Below are 18,096 nucleotides of genomic sequence, written 5' to 3' on the forward strand. Positions count from 1 at the left end.
TAAAGAGCCGCAGCTTCACATCTAAAGAGCCGCATGTGGCTCGCGAGCCGCAGGTTGCCGACCCCTGGGCTAGTAGAACAAACAGCGGGGGAGCCAGCCTTGCTTGCTTTATGGGTATTGTCAGCTTCACCTAGTGTTAGATGGGTGTATTGCCCTTATGTTCACCTCTGTTAAGTTAGAATGGGGGGCTTGTGAATGCTTCTAAATCTTCTCACATCCAAAACTGGGCTATACATGGGTGGGACAAAGACAAAGAGAGTGGGCAGGGGTGAATATTCTTCCTTACATTGTATCTGTAACTGGTAGAGTGCTGTGTACTCAATCCTCCATATGAATCCTGAATTGTCAGTGATAATGCAAGTGGCCACTATGTTAGCTGATTTTAGCAGCTTTACAAGCAAGATAAGTTAGGTAGACCATGGCAAAAGCTTAGTTTAGGTGGAAAGGAATTCAATAGCATTACAAATGCTGATTTAATAGGCGTAATAAAATATTAATTTGCCTTATGCTGTTCTGTGCTCATGGCCTCTTATATGGCACAGGTAGTGTTAACAGCCTGAGCTTTAATCAGTGCTGCACAAACCTCGATCCCACTGTGGAAGTTTTGGGATTTACATCCCTTTAAACTCTATGTTTACAGACTAAAAATCTATATGGTTATTAGTAATTTACCTTTTCCACAGTTCAATTTAACCAACCCATCACTGTTTTTTAATATCCATGTGTTTTTTGTACAGCATTGCATTTAAAATAACCATATATTGATTTTAGCATTTAATCCTATTGTCAGCATGATGCCTTGCAGATTTTTTTATAGTATGAGTTGGGTGACCCCCTCTACTAAAATAGACAGACTTTGGTAGTAGTGTTGGGCTCAGACTGGCCCACAGGTGGAACAGAAAACCTCTGGAGGACTCGGGCCCTATTGCCTTACCAAAATGGCCATTTTATTCATTTGCTTTGATGGGCAGCAGGTCCACAGTTTTACCCTGAACCACAGTGATAAAACTGAAAGCAAATACTGTACTTGATATGATCAATAACCCCATTGACTTTTTCTGCTACTCATACCAATCAATCAGTTTTGATTCTATCAGCAGTTCTGGCTGCCTAAATGAAATGTACACATTGGACTGGTTGTTATAGATAGGTTAATGCACATTGGATATCATGATGATTGCTTTCTGCATTCTCTCAATTCATATGCTTCTAATGCTTTTTTTTTCAACCAGAAATGTAATTTCAAAGCAACATTTCTAGAAGTTATCACATTGTACTTCCTCTATCAGTATGTGATTATTTGTTGTGGGTGTTTAACAATGTAGACCAAGCAATAAGTAGACAAAACATAACCAGGGTCTCGAAAACTGGTCTGATTGCCAAACTATTTGATTATTTGACCTTTTATAACTGCAATTTCACACAGTTATATTCAAACTAAACAAAAAAAATACATATTTTGTTTACATATTTCAAACAACTTTTGAATGTTGTTGTAAGAAGACAAAACAGAACTTTTAACAATGAGTCAAAGCAAAATGAAAGATCTTTCCCCTCTCTTGTTCTATTTCTTTAGAAAGAAAGCTTTCACATAATACATTGTATACAGCTGGAACAGACAGTAACCTATAACAAATCATCAGATTTCAGTTTTTAGAAGTTTAATACATCTGAAGTAATGAAAGGTTTCTAAACCTAAATGTTCTTTATAGTGACAACATTACCGGAAGGGTGAAAGCAAAACCTATGATCAGATTCAGGAGACTGCTGAGGGTTAACAGTATGGTAAAAGTTGTAGTTTAGTGTTTTAATAGCTATTCATATTGTCAGTCTCCGGGCCTGTGTTCACCTAATTTTTATACAAAAATGTTGTTCGGTGAATAAGGATGAAGGCTACAAAAAAAAATATCAGTTTATTGAGAAACACTCTAAATGAACCAATAGGCATCTCTAGATTCTGAGTTTATTTCTACAGCTAAATCTAGTCAAAACTTTATAGATATACATTTTTGTTCTGTTTAATTAATACCAGGAATATTTTAAAAAGATAAAATAAAAAAATAAGCAAACAAAAATTTGATCAGCTATGAAAACAAAAATATTTTTTAAGCCCCAAATACTAATACAAAATTATAAATATACTTTCAACTTGAAGGTATGCCTTGAGCTGGTAAGCACGATGCTGACAACACAACGTAATTTACATGCAGGAAGGAGTAAAGTTTAAGCCCAGTCATAAAAGTAAATCTGATCATCTGCACAGTGGCTCAGTGGTTAGCATGCTGACTTTTGCAGCGCTACATACCAGGTTTGAATCTCAGCAAGGACACTATCTGCATGCAGGTTCTCCCTGTGTTTGTGTGGGTTTCCTTGGGGTACTCCAGGTTTCCTCCCACATTCCAAAAACATGCAGTTTGGTTAACTGGCTTTCCCCCAAATTGAGCTTAGACTGTATTAAAGACATATGACTATGGTAGGGACATTAGATTGTGAGCCCCTTGGAGGGACAGCTAGTGACATGACTGTGGACTTTGTACAGTGCTGTGTAATATGTTGGTGCTATATAAATTCTGTGTTAATAATCTGCTCTGATGAGAGCTGTCTGATTTGTGGAATTCCCATCAGTTTTGTGCTTTGGGGGACATGAATTGATGAAATTGCTTCCAATCGGAGTATGTTATTAATAATAAGAATAACCACAGAAGTCCTGAACCTGTTATAAAAACACAGGTAGACTACAAATCCACAACGTCAAAGGAACTAAGCACTTTAAATTCACATTCCTTCCTTTAAATTAGGCACTAGCTTGGGTATTTTGGAACACTAAAAATGAGAGAATGTTGGGGGAATTTATAGAAAAAATATACATTTACTAATTCACTAAATAGGACAAATTGTGCAGGAAAACATTTTACCACCGTTTTACCATTGGCAAACTCTGGGGAAGATGCTTATCCAAATTTGCACATGTTGACAATTCATGTTTAAAGATGGATAAAACCACTGTAATATATAGAGGGAATTTGGACACGAAAAATCTTGCTTGGTATACAACCTTTGTGCTAGAACTTTTATGGGTCAAAATGAGTCACAACACCACACGCTACACTTACTTACCTCTCTCGAGACAAAGCCACGACTGCCCACGAGCGTCAGTACGTCATTTGCTACCATTCATACATAACATCTCCTCCTCCTCCCTTCTCAGAACCATCCTAGTAGGCACTTGGACTCTTCTCAGTAAGGTAAAGGGAGGTTAAATTTTCATTTACTTCATCTAATTGCTTTTGTATTTATATTTATTTTAGTATTAAGCAGTTTAAAATATTTTAAACAGCTCCTTCAATGTATAATATGCTAATAATATTTTTTTTTCATGGGAAGCAATTATTCATTTTCCTTTTATTTCTTATGGGAATCTGGGGAAGGATCTGTAACGGATTAAGGACTTATACCAAGGTACTAATGTGTGTGTGTGTGTGTGTATATATGTGTATGTATATGTGTGTATATATATATATATATATATATATATATATATATATAAATAAATTGAGATTAAAAACACAAACATTACGGCTTTGGTGATGTTCGTATACAGTAGGGAATCAGGAATTTTCAGGAGTTTTCTGAAGTATGTATGAATGTAATCAGATTTCTTGTGTCTACTTGTTACTCCTGCTTTTTTCTGCCCTTCTGCTCTCAGTAAACCTTGTACAGATGACCATTTCTCGCTCCAGCAACTATCAGACTGGGAGAGGATAAAATCCATCAGAGATTTGGTACAATGGTAGATACTCTTCGCTGTATCTTCAAAGCAGAAAAGGTTGAGTTTATAAAATATTTATATTCCACAGAGGAAAATAGTGTGTGTCTTTGTTTTAAAGATCTTATATACTTTAACTGAGTAGTCTTTATATCTTTCTAGAAGGATTTAGAGTACCCTAGTAGCACTGAATCCAATCTTTAAAATTAAAGCGATATGTGATAAAGAAAAATACAATGATAACAATTCTGGCAGCTATGTCATTTTTTTACTGGTAAAAAAATGTATGAAAAGCCTGCACAAATAGCCATAAGCAGCATCATGGCTTCTTTTTTCTTCTGAATGTCAGAGGACATTATTATGGACATTGTCACACATTGTGGACATCTTTACATTGCATCAACAACAATATATTTTTTTTAAATAAACCAGTTGATCAGTTTTCCTGGATTGCTCATGGTTCCTCCACGATAGTCTATCTTCTCCTGTCTTGGAGAGCTATGATAAAGCAGGCCCATTGTTTGGATACATTTGCTGCATGGACTTTATTGCCTGTATTGTTTTGTTTTCCCTCTTTCAAAAGAAATCTTTGATCTACAAGGGTTTTTTTTTGGGTTAAGATGGTTTATTAGGATTTTTTTGAGTGCAGAAACTGTATATACTGTATGATCATTTTTTTGATCATTGTTATTTTGGCGAGTTTGGGAATGGCTGGTACATAAGGGTCCCTCATACTTTCTGAACATAGACATAACATTTTTTAAATTGATAAAAAGATAAAGATTGGATCTCAGTTTTATTTATGTATTTATAATGGAAAACAGGGTTACTTTCATAAACTAAAGTTTTCTCAAATTATCTCCAGTCCTAGGACTGCATCTTTAAACAGAGATAGTTGTCAGGTATAGTCTGTGTATGGTCAGGCTTTTTATGAGATGAATTTGTAGCCTGTTAAGCTAGAAAATGCAGCTGATTTGTACATTATTTTTTCTTTCTTTGTTCTTTTTCTAGCTAAGAATATTTCTGCAGGGAATGTATAAAGTTTGTCAGTTAAACTGCTTATACCCCATACATATTTCATTGATCAGATTACCCCTGATGAGCAAGACCTTTCTTTTAGGGCATGTAAACCTGGGGCTGCTTTTTTCACTTTTCAATTTTATAAAACCACCGGATGTGAAGTAAAATGAACTTGCCAATCTTTTATGCCAATTATGAAGCTTTGTGCTACCACGTGTTTGTATTGCAACAAAAAAGCCAAAAGTAAGAAGGCTGGGTGGTTAACTAGGTATGGGAGGGGAGGTCAGAGGAAGTTCAAGGGTTATAATTGCTGAGAAAGAGAAAATGGGGGTAGAGAAAAGTAAATTTAGGTGGGGTGAATTGGAAGTAGGACAGAAAGTGGGGACAGCAGATTACATGTTTCCAGCCTGCTCCCCCTGAAATGGAAATGGGGCCTTGGACTGTGGTTTTGGGGTGGCAGTTTGAGGTCCACAAGGGAAGTGTATTAATAGGATGATGGAATTAGTGGAGGGCCATCTTCGGTTTTGGGTCTCGTAAGTAGTGACATTGTAACAAAAATTTTCAAAATGGGTCGTAGGAGTAGTTGAACAGTCATTGATATCGTTCTAGAGTTGGTAGGGGAGCATCTGGGAACCAACGATATCAATGGGGTTAAATGTGGCTAAATGTGGCTAAATTTGGAATGCTTTTGATGACCTGCAACCTGTTTACTTTATGCTGGTTAATGTGGAGTTATGTTGTTATGTTTAGGAGATGGGATATGAATATAGGTAAGTTATACATCTTAAGTTAAAAAAACAAGATTTGTTAGTCAATGGCCTATTATGTTTATTGTATACTCAGGGCAGTGTACATTCTCAGCATGTGTAAGATGCAAAAAATGGTAGAAGGGTGAAAGAATTAGGGGTATCATTGGCAGCTCAAGGGCTAACAAAAAATATGATTGGCCATAGGAAAAACCCATGTAGTTTGCACCAGTGGCCTCAAAGTTACTAGAAAAAGTACAGACATTGCATTATTGGAGGAGACCAAGGACCGTTTCAGAGTCACAATGAGCTACAGTGTCCTGGTTGAAGCATTGTTCCAGAAAGTGACACGTTGGTTTTGGCCATACAAGTGCTGTTAGAAGATTTAGGTTGCAGCTGCATGACAATATGGTTACTTGCTGTGCAGTTTGCAACACCCCTAGAGTCCCATGCTTGCACATTGTGTGTTCCTGCTGTCATGGATAATATTAGTTCTACTTAAATTACTATGAATTGTGTTCCTCGAAATCATGCTTGTTACAATAGGAACACTTGATAATTATACAAAATGTTGAAATGATAGCATTTTAATTGCCTTTGGAGAGGAGTTCATGGTTCACAGTGGAGTAGTTAATTCTGTAATTAAGCACAATGTACTCTGACCATACCACATAAATAAATAGAAAATAAAGAATACATAAAAAAAAAATAGCAATAACTGTAGCTTGCAGGTCTCCACACTGTGAGATTGTGAGTCTATTTAGCCTCAGGCTTTTCTACTGGACATATCTGAGACCAGCAAAGAGATTTTACAGCAGCGTCCAAGCAGTAAAAAAGAATTATGATTCAGTAGTTTGATGTAAGTACTAATGTACTGACAAGACAAGGTACAAAGGTTCTCCCTGCGCATGACAGGTCACCAAACCTGAATATTATTCACTTCTACAAATGTAGGAGGCGGATTGATAGGACCAGGAAAGTTTAATAACTACTCATATAATAGTGGAAAATAACACTTTGCTAACTCCCAGAAGTGCTACGTGTTTGATGTACATCCTCTAGAATCAAACTAAAATATTATTCTTTGCTACACACAATTACACAAAAAATATAACTTTGGAGAAAAATTCTTTTCTCTCAACTGTGTTGAATTTCTTGAGGCTATTGCAGAATCTGGCAGTCATGTTGACAGAATTCATCAAATAAGCAATATTAGGTAAAGGGCTAGTATACACAAATGGTAATAATTATGAATTTAGATTTTAGTAATATTCACCAGATAAGTATATAACAGTTGCTATTATTAATAGTACAGTTGGTATTAAAATAGAAAATACTAAACTCTAAGGTTACATAGCTGAAAATAAATCAAATGCACAGGTAAGTTTATCTCAAGCACATAGAAAGTAACGATCAATGGCCTATTGGCCCCCAATGGTAGCCTATATAGAGAAGAAAACTACATAGCACATTGAAATTGTTGTCAAATATCTCCCAGACATAGGAAATTTTACATTACCATGAATGTTATAGGTACCCTAAAAACCAAACTCGATAAAAATGTAATATGATATAGCTTGCCTGTCCTTAGATGTTGTAGCTACTTTTAGTTATAATTTTTTCAGGCTTTAAAAATGGGTGATAACCATGGTTTCATCCACAGATACAATGGAAGAGTGTGTGTGTAGACTCCAAGATAAACTAAATGTGTTTTTATTGGAAAACCAGGTAAAAATTATTTCAAAAAGACTGCTGAAAAAAAATGTGTAATATATTAAATGTTTGGGTTTTTTTTAGATGTAGTACCAATACATGTCAAAACTGCAGCACTTTAAAAAGCAAAAAAGAAATAATTAAGGTAATTTACGTATAAAAAATGTCCAAAACTGTATCGCTTCCCTTTATTAAAAGTTCTTTAAGCTTGTAGATGAATAAATATTATGTACAACTGAATCATCCAGAGTCTGCAATAATCATCCAAAGTATATAAAATCCAATGGATGACCATCAGCATGTGGTCCCAACCAGTGACTGCAGCCTAGGTGCCACAAAGTGCCCATATAAGACTGAAGAACCTGGATACCACCTGGATACCACCAACACGTTTCAATAGTTGTCTGCTGTCTTTCTCAAGGCAAACAAAGGCTGGAGAGACCAGCTACTCATATTGTCTCCTCAATGTATTGCCTTCGCCTTCATATCTTGACCCTTTTGGTTCTGTAGCAACAACTTGCAGTAAAAATGTTTTATGACAAATGTTCTTTGTTCATCCTTTTTATATTGAATCCCTTTCAGTTAAAGATCTAATTCATGCCAGTAGAACATAGACTTTTATTAAAGCTTTGAAACATGTGGGATTCTTTGCCCACCATTGTAACATAGAATGTTTGTAAGTGCAGGGTGTATTTGCACAAATAGAGGCTTCATTTGCATGACTGCAGAGGACAAACAATTATTTCCTGTTATTATTTAATCCATATGGAATCAGGCTATTTACGTTATATATACATTTGCTTTCTGTCCTGGACAGGTTATCAATAAAATCCCCCGTTCCCCCTACAGCCTGTCTTTTTGGATCTTCTCAGTATCATTGAACATGATGCCCCTATAACTATTATACACTTGCCTGTAAAATTTAATGATAACTGTAAATTTTTCATATTACCTCTTAGCATATTCTATATATGTGTTCATTTATCCAATTTTTTTTGTTTTGTCTTTGGGCCTCCCACATACTGTTTTTTTTACAGGGGTAATAAATCAAATAAATCCTCTCCTTGTTAGTGTACAACAAGCCTTTGATAATAAATGTTCCTTTGTGCTTGTGGATTTAAATATCTAAACGTTTTCCTCTTCTCAATAAGCTTGTACAAGGTACACCTGTTGCAACGCACAAAACCACTTAGTTCAGTCCCAAAACAATGTTTATTTTGTTTTTTGCTCTGAATCTTTTGCAATGTGGGTACCAATTTTAATCCCAAATTTCCTTTTGTAAATATTATTGGTTCAGATACATTTTCGCTATTTCCAGTGGTATTCATGATGCTAAGACTTTAGTATGTGCTCTAAGTATTTACAGTGTATGACGTTTAGCAGCCGCTGAAATTAAATCACACTTGAAAAGTAGATTTTAAATAAATGTATTATCATATATTACTCCCATAGTTTACTCTAATCATCCCTAAATATTCACTTTCTCCTTCTTTGCCCCAGGTATTATTTTTTGGGTTTTCTTTTTTTATTGCTTCTTTTATCTTTAGTAATAATATTTTTTTATTTTGTTTTGAAAAGAAGAATATTAAAATAAAATAATAAACAAAAAACAATAACATTAAAAAAAACTTTTTTTTGTAAATAACTCGCCCAACTTCTAAGGCTTAGTCTACACGGACTGTTTCCCCAGCGTTTAACCTGAGGCTTTTAAAGCCCTTGTTTGAAACATTTGTCACTGTACTCCTGCATAATCACATTATCACATGTATGCAGGGATGTATGTACTTCCTGTACTTGCAGAGATCACTGCCCAGGGTTACAATTTGCATTTCTACCAAGTGCTAAAACGCTTGTAAAATCGCTGTAAAACGCGGTAAATCGCGGATAAACGCGGCATAGACGTTTTTCAGCTTTTTCCAGCATTTAAAAAAAAGTTTTAAAACGTTAAAATAAGTGCATAAAAACGCTTATAAACGCAGTAGGAACGTTTACATGCCTTTTTACAAAACGTCCATGTAGACCCAGCCTAAGAACATTATACTATTAGGATTGGGACAATGGGACAAATTAAAAAATAAAATATATATAATGTATAGCGCTGCGTAATATGTTGGCGCTATGTATATCATGTTTATTATTATTAATAATAATAATAATAATAATAATAATAATAATATGCTTTTTATTTATAGTAAAACATACTTTTTCTAACAGTCAAAAATAAAAAGACATTTTTAGTGTTTTTTACTTGGTCTTACAGGAAAATAGGGCAAGTTTGAAAGAGGGGAGCATTTATGTCAGGTTTGAAGCAACATATTGAATATTGTGGTCCTAAAGTACATAATTAGTCAATGGAGCCTTTGATGTACTCTACATTTTTTTTTATGTTTATTTTAGAAGTCAAATATATGAAATATTATTGAACCTTTACTGTTACAAATACATTTATGTGGGACATTAACTTATCTAAAAAAACAGTAAAATATTTTTAAAAATGTTATTTACAAAAAGAATAGCAATTCTTCCCAAGTTCTAGCAAGTCAGGGACCTTGCACAGTAAGTACTGACTGTAGACTATATAACAATAAAAGATACAGTAGACAATAAATCAAAATGATATTAAAAACAATCCACATACTTAAGTCTTATTTCAGACAGGAGGGTATATTTAGGTGTAGTTACTTTTTCCTACCTATGAACCTCCCTTGCTAGGAGACACCCAGTAATGCCTGTTCTCATTGTTGGTCTGAACCTAGCCCTAAGCAAAAGATTTAACCACACACAATAAAAATAAAGGTTATAGAAATTCTTACTAAATATATCGTGTTAAGTGTTCTATATGTACCTCCATTCCTCTGGTTTGGCTACCCCAAACTCTGGATAAACATTTAATGGCCAGATGACACCACAAACAATTGGAGCAGAAAACTCTCCAGGAATAGGTATGTTGTACTCCCTTTCTCTTCTATGTGCATTGTTTGTAAATATAAGGACACTCATCCTTGCTTATTAAATATGCAGGCAGTGAATGCCACCTAATACTTTCCACACATGTCTATCACTTGGCTCTGGCTTTATGTGGTTTACCTTGTAACTTCAGCTTTTGCTCTGCAGGGTATGTAGTTAACAACTAGAGGAAGGAGCCACACACCTCTACATGAAACACCACCATGGAGAAATAGGACAATTGCCAATTATAAATAAGAAATTCACATCACAAATTACTCTTTGGTAAATGTTACCATAACTAAATTGTATACTTAATACATTTAGGCATTTGCCTTTGCGAGCAAGGTCATAAAAAAGCTTTTCTAGTCTGTGAGTTTTTAAGTGAAAATCACAGAGTGGAAAATGATCATCGAGCTAAAGCTTGCTACATCATCTCTGTGCTGAAGTCAGTGGGAAACATTTTAATCCTGTCATACAGGCAATGTTTTCATAGAGAAGATTCTCTCATCCAACAGTATCTCCGGTAACCACCGGCATTAAAAGCTCTATCATGACCCTTAGTCTTGGGCTTGTGTTTTTAAATATAACTAACTGTACATGATTCCACTGAAGCACTCCTGTGTTTAGAGATACCCTCCAACAAAGTGTAGCAGAGCCCAGCATTAGCTCTGTACGGTAAATGTAAAAGTTGGTACTGATGCATTTCACTTAATTCTTTTAAATACAGCTCTTTAGGACTTTTTCTCTAATACTAATGTCTGGTTATGATTGCTGTATTCTGTTCTCTATTTGCTCATACTATGCAGGACTGGATTTCTTCATTACTAACACAGGGCATGGCCAAGGGTGGAAGGGTTAGCAGGAGCAGCACACAGTAATTATGTTTGATTGTATTGTTGTACATAATGATTGTATTATTGTATTGTAATATTGCATACTAGTGCAATCTGATGGGGTTCTCATTGTTGCTGTGTGTATGCTGTTTTTTTTTTTGATTGTGTACCAACAATTCACCTTCTCTGAAACAGTACACCTAGAAATGAACTACTATCAGAGTGGTAAAACTATTTAAACATCCTAGATAATCGTTGCCCGAGATGAGAGGTTGTGTTTGTCTTAGGCACAAATCTGACATGTGTATATTGGTCCCCTGACGTTGCTCATCAGTCCACCAAGTTGAATGACTGATCTGGAAGGACCAATGTTCATTTCTATGTGGGAGAGTACATTGGGGAGCACTTTGCGTGTCCATCCTTCACCATCTCCTCTCCATAGAACAGAATGGTGCTGCATGTACACTGATCCTTCATTCATTTTACTGGAAATGACCACAAAAGATTGTTTCCAACAACAATTCTCTTACTCCCATTGGATGTTTGTATAGGGCTTTAGTTTGATCCACTTATTACTTCAAGGTGTGCTAATATCTGGAGGGCAGTCTCTATCGATCAGCTTTTCACTGAGGTTAATGAATGAGATGAAGTTATTCTGCCTTCTATTCATTGAGCACATTTTTTTAACTTTTAGTTGCATGTGATTGGGTATTTGGAATTTTTTTCCCCCTTCATTAAGTGAAACATCCTTTCTCAAATGGAATATCTAAATTCATCTAGTAAATCAATCCAAATGTATCTATGGTGAAGGAGGACATAATTATTATAAAAACCATATTAACTTAAAGAATAAGGGGTGTAATACATAAAATTCAGGTTAGGGAAAACTGAAAGTATTTGCTAAGTTAGACACTGTTGCAGCATTTCCTAGATTTGCAGTATTTGCAGTAAATAAATGCTGTTGTTGCTTGTAGTCTGTCTTAACGAGCTCTGTAGAAATGTGAAAAATCCATACTATATTAATAGTTAGCTGGTAATAATGATTAGGTGCAGGAGATAAATAAAATTGGCTATGACAATTACAGTGGGAGAACTGCTAGGCTATTGCTAAAGTTGTCTGCAATTTGACAGTATCAAGTGATTCATCAAGTGAGCAGTTACAAATGATAGAAGCCCAGTAAAGAGTGCAGAGGAGAATGGGCTGTGTTCAATCTCAAAGCCATTTTATCAGCCTCTCTTATGTTTCCAGCAGTGCAAATTGAGGTTTGGTTGAAGCAATTAAAGTAGACAGATTGAGCTTTGGGGTGGAGCATTTAAAGTAGACCAACGATTTCAAAGGTAAACTACATCCAATCTAAAGGGAAAGAAATCTTCAATTAAAGGGCAGGCTAAGACACAGTCTTACTAAGGCAAAAATCACAGGCTGCTTGGTCAACAAAAAAGAAGTATTGGGACATCTTCAAGTATTTTAAACATAGAGTAGAAAGTGCTTGATTGTACCTGGAAATGCCTTCATCCAACACAATCATAAAATACCGAATTCTTCTCTTTAGGGTATTTATGAAACCAATGGGTTGAAAAGCGCTGCATCACAAAATATGTTGTCTTTCTGTATATATTCAACATTTTTTTGTCAAAAAGTGTACCATAGGTTTTAGAATCTGTATTTTTCAGACCTTATAGGGATGTGGAGGTGTGCAAAGGCAACAAATTTATCAAATGCATTAATTATCAATGATGCTTTTTTTTAAAGCCCAACTGCAACCAAAAATTATTCAAAATGTTATTAGTGGCACACAACATGCTTTCTAACTTGTTCCTTTTCTAGGGCTACCTGTTAAAAATTGTGGTGTTTACCACTCCTGGGCATAAAGTGGTTGCCAATAATCACCAAGGAGTGGTAACAGGTGGTAACCATGCGGTTGGAAGCTGTACATTTTTTTGTCTAAATTCTACTTGGAATATTGATATTTTTGTAAGCACTTAGGTGGGTAAGCATTCTTGCATGTAGTTCTGAAAAACCATATAACAAACCTGCCACAAGCAAATTTTCAGTATTAACCTTTTTAGAGAGCAGTTAAATGTGGTTAATTGCCAAGATAGTCTGACCTTGGCCTTAATCTTCATTACCACAAAAAAGATTTCCAATCACTTCCTGGCCAGATTCTTGTCACTATCTACAGCAGGGGTAGGCAAACGCCGGCCTTAAGGCCAGATACAGCCTAGCCAGTAGTCTGTTCCGGCCTAACATCCCCCTGGTCGATCCGGCCTAATCCCGGCTGGCAAGGGTCAGCAACCTGTGGCTCCAGAGCCGCATGTGGCTCTTGAGCCTCCTTGTTATGCCTCCCTTCCCTATCTACCATGACCAGGGTTAACACTTCCGCCACCAGGGTAAGCTGACATTAGCTCTCCTCCGTATGCATTGCGCAGGAGAGGGATTTCCCTTCAGGGGTGTTCCTGGTGGGGGGCGAAGCCATCAGCACGGGACTCGAGAGAAAGTCTGGCCTAGTGTGCCTTCTTGACCTCCCAAAATAGCCTAGTAGCCAAAAAAGTTTGCTGAACCCTGATCTAGAGGATATTAAGTTAGATAAAATAACCCCACGTCAAAAACAATAATTAAAAACATTACAGAGGGTTTATCATTTCAGCAGGTCAACCAAAACTAAAAAATAGCTGGGCTAAAATATAACTCCCCTTTAAAATCTTGTCCGCACTCACTCACTAAAATCTTGTCAGCCCAGTACCAACAAGGGAAAGATAACATGTCCTCTGTAGGTAGTCTCTGCTGTTTAAAGTTGGTCTGTTTCAAATGGGTGCTGGTACAGAAGAGATGGTTGCACCTGTGTTATTGGAGTGGTATAAAGAATTGAAATAATTCAGGCTAATCTGAATGCTGCATCTAACATGAACCCCATTCAGACTGCAGTTGGATCTTACACAGGGCTGATTACTCTTCACACTTCCTGTCTAGTCAAAGGATTCTGATACCCAAAATCAAAGAAAATGAAAACAGTTGCGGAGTTGGTTATTTACTGTAAGACCTATTTCTACGAGGCCTAACTGAACTAAGTATAAATCGTTTAGGGTTGGGAAAGGACTAGGACGGGTAACAAGCTTTCAGGTAATTTTGGAATCTAACATAACAGCAGGATTTTTGTTTGTTTTTTTTTTTTGTTTTTTTGCCTCTCTCAAAGGCAATTTTTTTCTGGTCATAAATAATGTCTCACAACACAAAGGATGGCTTAATGCTTTCCGTTGTGAGCAAGATAGCTGGGATTAATGAAAATGATTATTTCTTATTCATGTACTTTCTAAACAAAATCCCAGAATTGCCTTTTTCAAATTCCTATTCAAAGCTGAAAATTTGGAGGCTCAGAAGAGATCTGGGATTATTCGAGAAACGACTGAATGAGCTCATGGAGGTGTGTCCCAAGAACACATAATTGGGCAAAGGCATAATTCCCCACTACTTGGACAGCAAAAGGACTCCTAGTATGATGAATTATGACTGAAGGTGTTGGTGCTAACTGAATGACATTTAGTTTGGTAAAACACTGTTTATCAAATAGTTACAACTTTTTAAAAATTAAAATACTGCTTTTTTTTTTTATATTTGTATTTCCATGTTGCTGTTCTCATCAAGGTGCTTCAGGAGTAAACCCTGTAACACGAAATGTCCGAACAAGGACCTTCATAGTAGGATCAATAAGTCTTTCTCTCTCCTCTCCCTCTAGGATTTGACACCAGACAACATGGACATTTTTGCCAACAAGGAAGGGAGTGTTAGGAAGATTAGATCTGAGTGATTATTTAGTGCCTTTTGCAATTCTTCAGGTAAGATTTTCATGTTGAGTTTTGCTTCAACTCCAAAATAAGCTGTTCTTCTCTACCTTCAGATCAGGCAACTCTGTCCTCCATCACTGATTACATAAAAGAAACATTTGAACAATTCTGTTTTGTGCCTGGTTATCCTACCTGGCCTAAAGCAAAATATTCTTGTAATGAAGCAAAGAAGCTGAGAAATATGCAAAAAAAATTAAAATATTATTTAAGTAATTATTAAGTGATTTGCCTTCACAGAATATCAACAGAAACATGTTGTGATTATCAGTTCAATGTGAACAGTGTTTGTTTGGATTTTCAGTTCACTGAAGTGGAAATATTCCATCTGACCTTACAGTTGAGGTACATATTTGCTGGTTTATAGTGTGCTCATAACTGCCCATCCTTATGTCACAAATGTCCACCCCTTAGGGATGTACATTCCTATATTTTTAACTACCAGAAGTTACCAAAATCATCTAACTTTATGCTAGATTCCTGAAATTGACCATAGTATGCTCAGACATTCCTGTAAAGGAAAAGTAATCTTGCTGGTAGAAACCAATCAGTGTTTGTTTTCCCTTTATGGCTAATAAAGAATTCATTACTAATTTGGATTGTATGGGTATAACAAAACAACTTTCACTGAGTTTAAAGGCCACATGATGTCACAGAGATAGGTATGTAGTTGGGTAGAAATTATATTAACAACTTGCATTTTTCTGTTACAGCTACTTTGCAGGGAGTCTAATCAATTAATAGACACAGAGACTTGTCTGAACACTTGTAATAAGGAGTGTGGCTGATACTCAGCTAAGCAAGCACAAAGCACTGTAGCTTACAGGGTAGAAGCAGCATTTTAAGCCATTTTCTAGCACAATCAATTTAAAATTCATATCTAAAACAGATATAAAGTATAGGACTTTAATTGGACTTTAAATGATTTATAATGTATATATGTATATTTTTTTTATTCATTTTTGGTTTGTCCTATACTTTTTGATCAAGGTTGTATTTATTTAGTATTACTATCATTGCTGTCTCCTGTGTGAATTGGTTAATATGCATATATTGCAGACAAGGAAATGCAAAGCTCATTTGGGGCCTTTATGTAAATATTTCAATACCATCTGTACAACCCAGCATAATATATTACTGCTACAGATAAAAATGGTAATAATAACATAGTAAACAAAACAAACTCATTATTTACTAGCAATATTGTAATCAATAACAGCTAGACAGCAATGCATTATTTTACAAGAATAGGATTGTATTTCAGCTTTTATTAATATCGGTTTTACCTGGTTATTACACTATAAAAATGAAATTGTTTAAATTGATTGAAACCCGAACCCTTGAGAGATGCAAAGCAGCCATGAAATTGATGTCTTTTTTTGTTATGTACACATATATATTGTGACTTGCAGAGTATATAAATCAAATATAAACATGCAGCGGCAGGGGTGAATGAATATATCAGCGTAGGAATAGCTCCATGCTTATTACATGTGCATTATATTAGTGTTGGAGGTGTATCTGGCATATGGATAAATCCCTAGTGAAAACATTTAGAAGAGCTCAGGTATGGGGGATCTGATTTATACGTACAGTAAGTATGTCATCAAAATTTTATGCATTTAGTAAGTGAATCATCAATCGTGTCCCTTTCATCCTCGTACAGAAGCTACAAGACTTCGATCAACAAATTGCAAAAACTCTCTCCTATAAATATAAATGGGATATTGTGAATGCACTGCATTAGTCAAACTATTTTTATTTAGTATTTTGGTAGAGAAAATCTGCATTGGTCCACTTCTATGGGGAAATCATATTCTGAGGCAGCCTGTGCTATCCAGCTGTTCCTGGGACTGCTGGAAAAATAAGCCTGGAAGTCCTTGAATGAGGTTTTCAAGGTCGTCCTTTCAACCTGTACAAGAAATGACCAATCCAGTTTCCAGCAGAAACTGACTGTATATCCAAAAAAATAATTTAGAATTCTAACATATATATATATATGTTAGAATAAGACACATGTACAGATGTATATATGTAAAGATAGAGCGTATTTTAATTATTTGCGCTTTGAGAACTCAGAAAACTATAGAGAGAAAGGTATTTTACGGTATAGTACAGAATTTATGCCATTTTTTAACATTTAGGCAGGGAAACTAATTAGCATTTGACACACTTCTCTTTTCTACTAAGCAAACCTATTAGTTGATTTCTAGACATGTTTTGAATTTCCAGAATATATATATCTCAAGCTGGTTTAAAGCATGATAATTCAGGTTTGCCCAGCATCCAATTTTTCCCATGTTTATATATTCTTGATTATTAACCCTTGTGAAGCCTTTCCAAAACTTCCATAAAAGTGGAAAGTAGAAAACCCCTATATGAAAACATTAATAATTTTATCATAACTGATGCATAACTAACCATAACTAATGCAGAGAAAGGCAAAACACTTAAAAAGCTTGGTCCTCTTTTCTCCTCTTTTTGTGAATCTCTTTCATTATAAGTGATGCACAGATGGCCTTCAAGAGAGTTAGAGGTTAGCAATAGTTTTGTGGAGGGGGTAGAGAACATAAACCTTTGTGAGAGTCCAGAGAAGACAAACCTGAATCTGTTAAAAAATGAGAGGCTCAAAATATACCCCACGATCTAAACACAGGGTCACTGGTACTAGAGGGTAAAAGTGGATGGCTTAGGATAGGGGATAGTGGAGAGGGATATTGTGTGATTGCCTAAGAAATGAAGTACTTGGAAATCAAATGCAAAGTAGTTCCAATAAGGAAAGGGGAGGGGTTTTTAGAGCAAAAGTACCGTATGTTTGCTGATGGTAGCCAAGCAGCTAACGTGAACAGAATGATGCATTTTTGTAAATAAATATATGTATATAAGTTTAAGTTTAAACAAATATTTTATACTAACATGTGTTTTAGCTATTTCTATAAAATCATTAGGTTAATGCAACTATAATGCCAGCATTACATACATTGCAGATTTTTTTTTGCTGGAAAGAGAGGACATCAGAAGCTGTTTGTATTCAGGCTAGCTATCTTTAATTGAAAGTCTGTACAGAGTTGATACAGAAGATAGGGGACAGAAGGATAAGTCATCTAGCTCATTCAGTTTTTTTGGTGAATTGGAGCTTGAGCATATATAACAACAAGCTATTTTCAGCAAAGCAATTTAGATCAGGCTGGTGAACTGAAAAATAAACCCAGAGCTCTTCTTACTTGCT

At 35.6% G+C, this 18,096-nt stretch overlaps 1 long non-coding RNA gene across 2 annotated transcripts in view; it reads left to right on the plus strand.

Moving 5' to 3' along the window:
• LOC140336550 (uncharacterized) overlaps nucleotides 1–18,096 on the plus strand; it is a 91,330-nt gene that overhangs the window by 32,988 nt on the left and 40,246 nt on the right. For both annotated transcript variants that reach the window (XR_011921906.1, XR_011921905.1), the window contains exon 3: nucleotides 14,762–14,861. This is a non-coding gene — a long non-coding RNA (uncharacterized lncRNA). The remainder of the gene's footprint in view (nucleotides 1–14,761; nucleotides 14,862–18,096) is intronic.

Source organism: Pyxicephalus adspersus, chromosome 8 (genome assembly GCF_032062135.1).
Source record: "Pyxicephalus adspersus chromosome 8, UCB_Pads_2.0, whole genome shotgun sequence".
Classification (NCBI taxonomy): domain Eukaryota; kingdom Metazoa; phylum Chordata; class Amphibia; order Anura; family Pyxicephalidae; genus Pyxicephalus; species Pyxicephalus adspersus.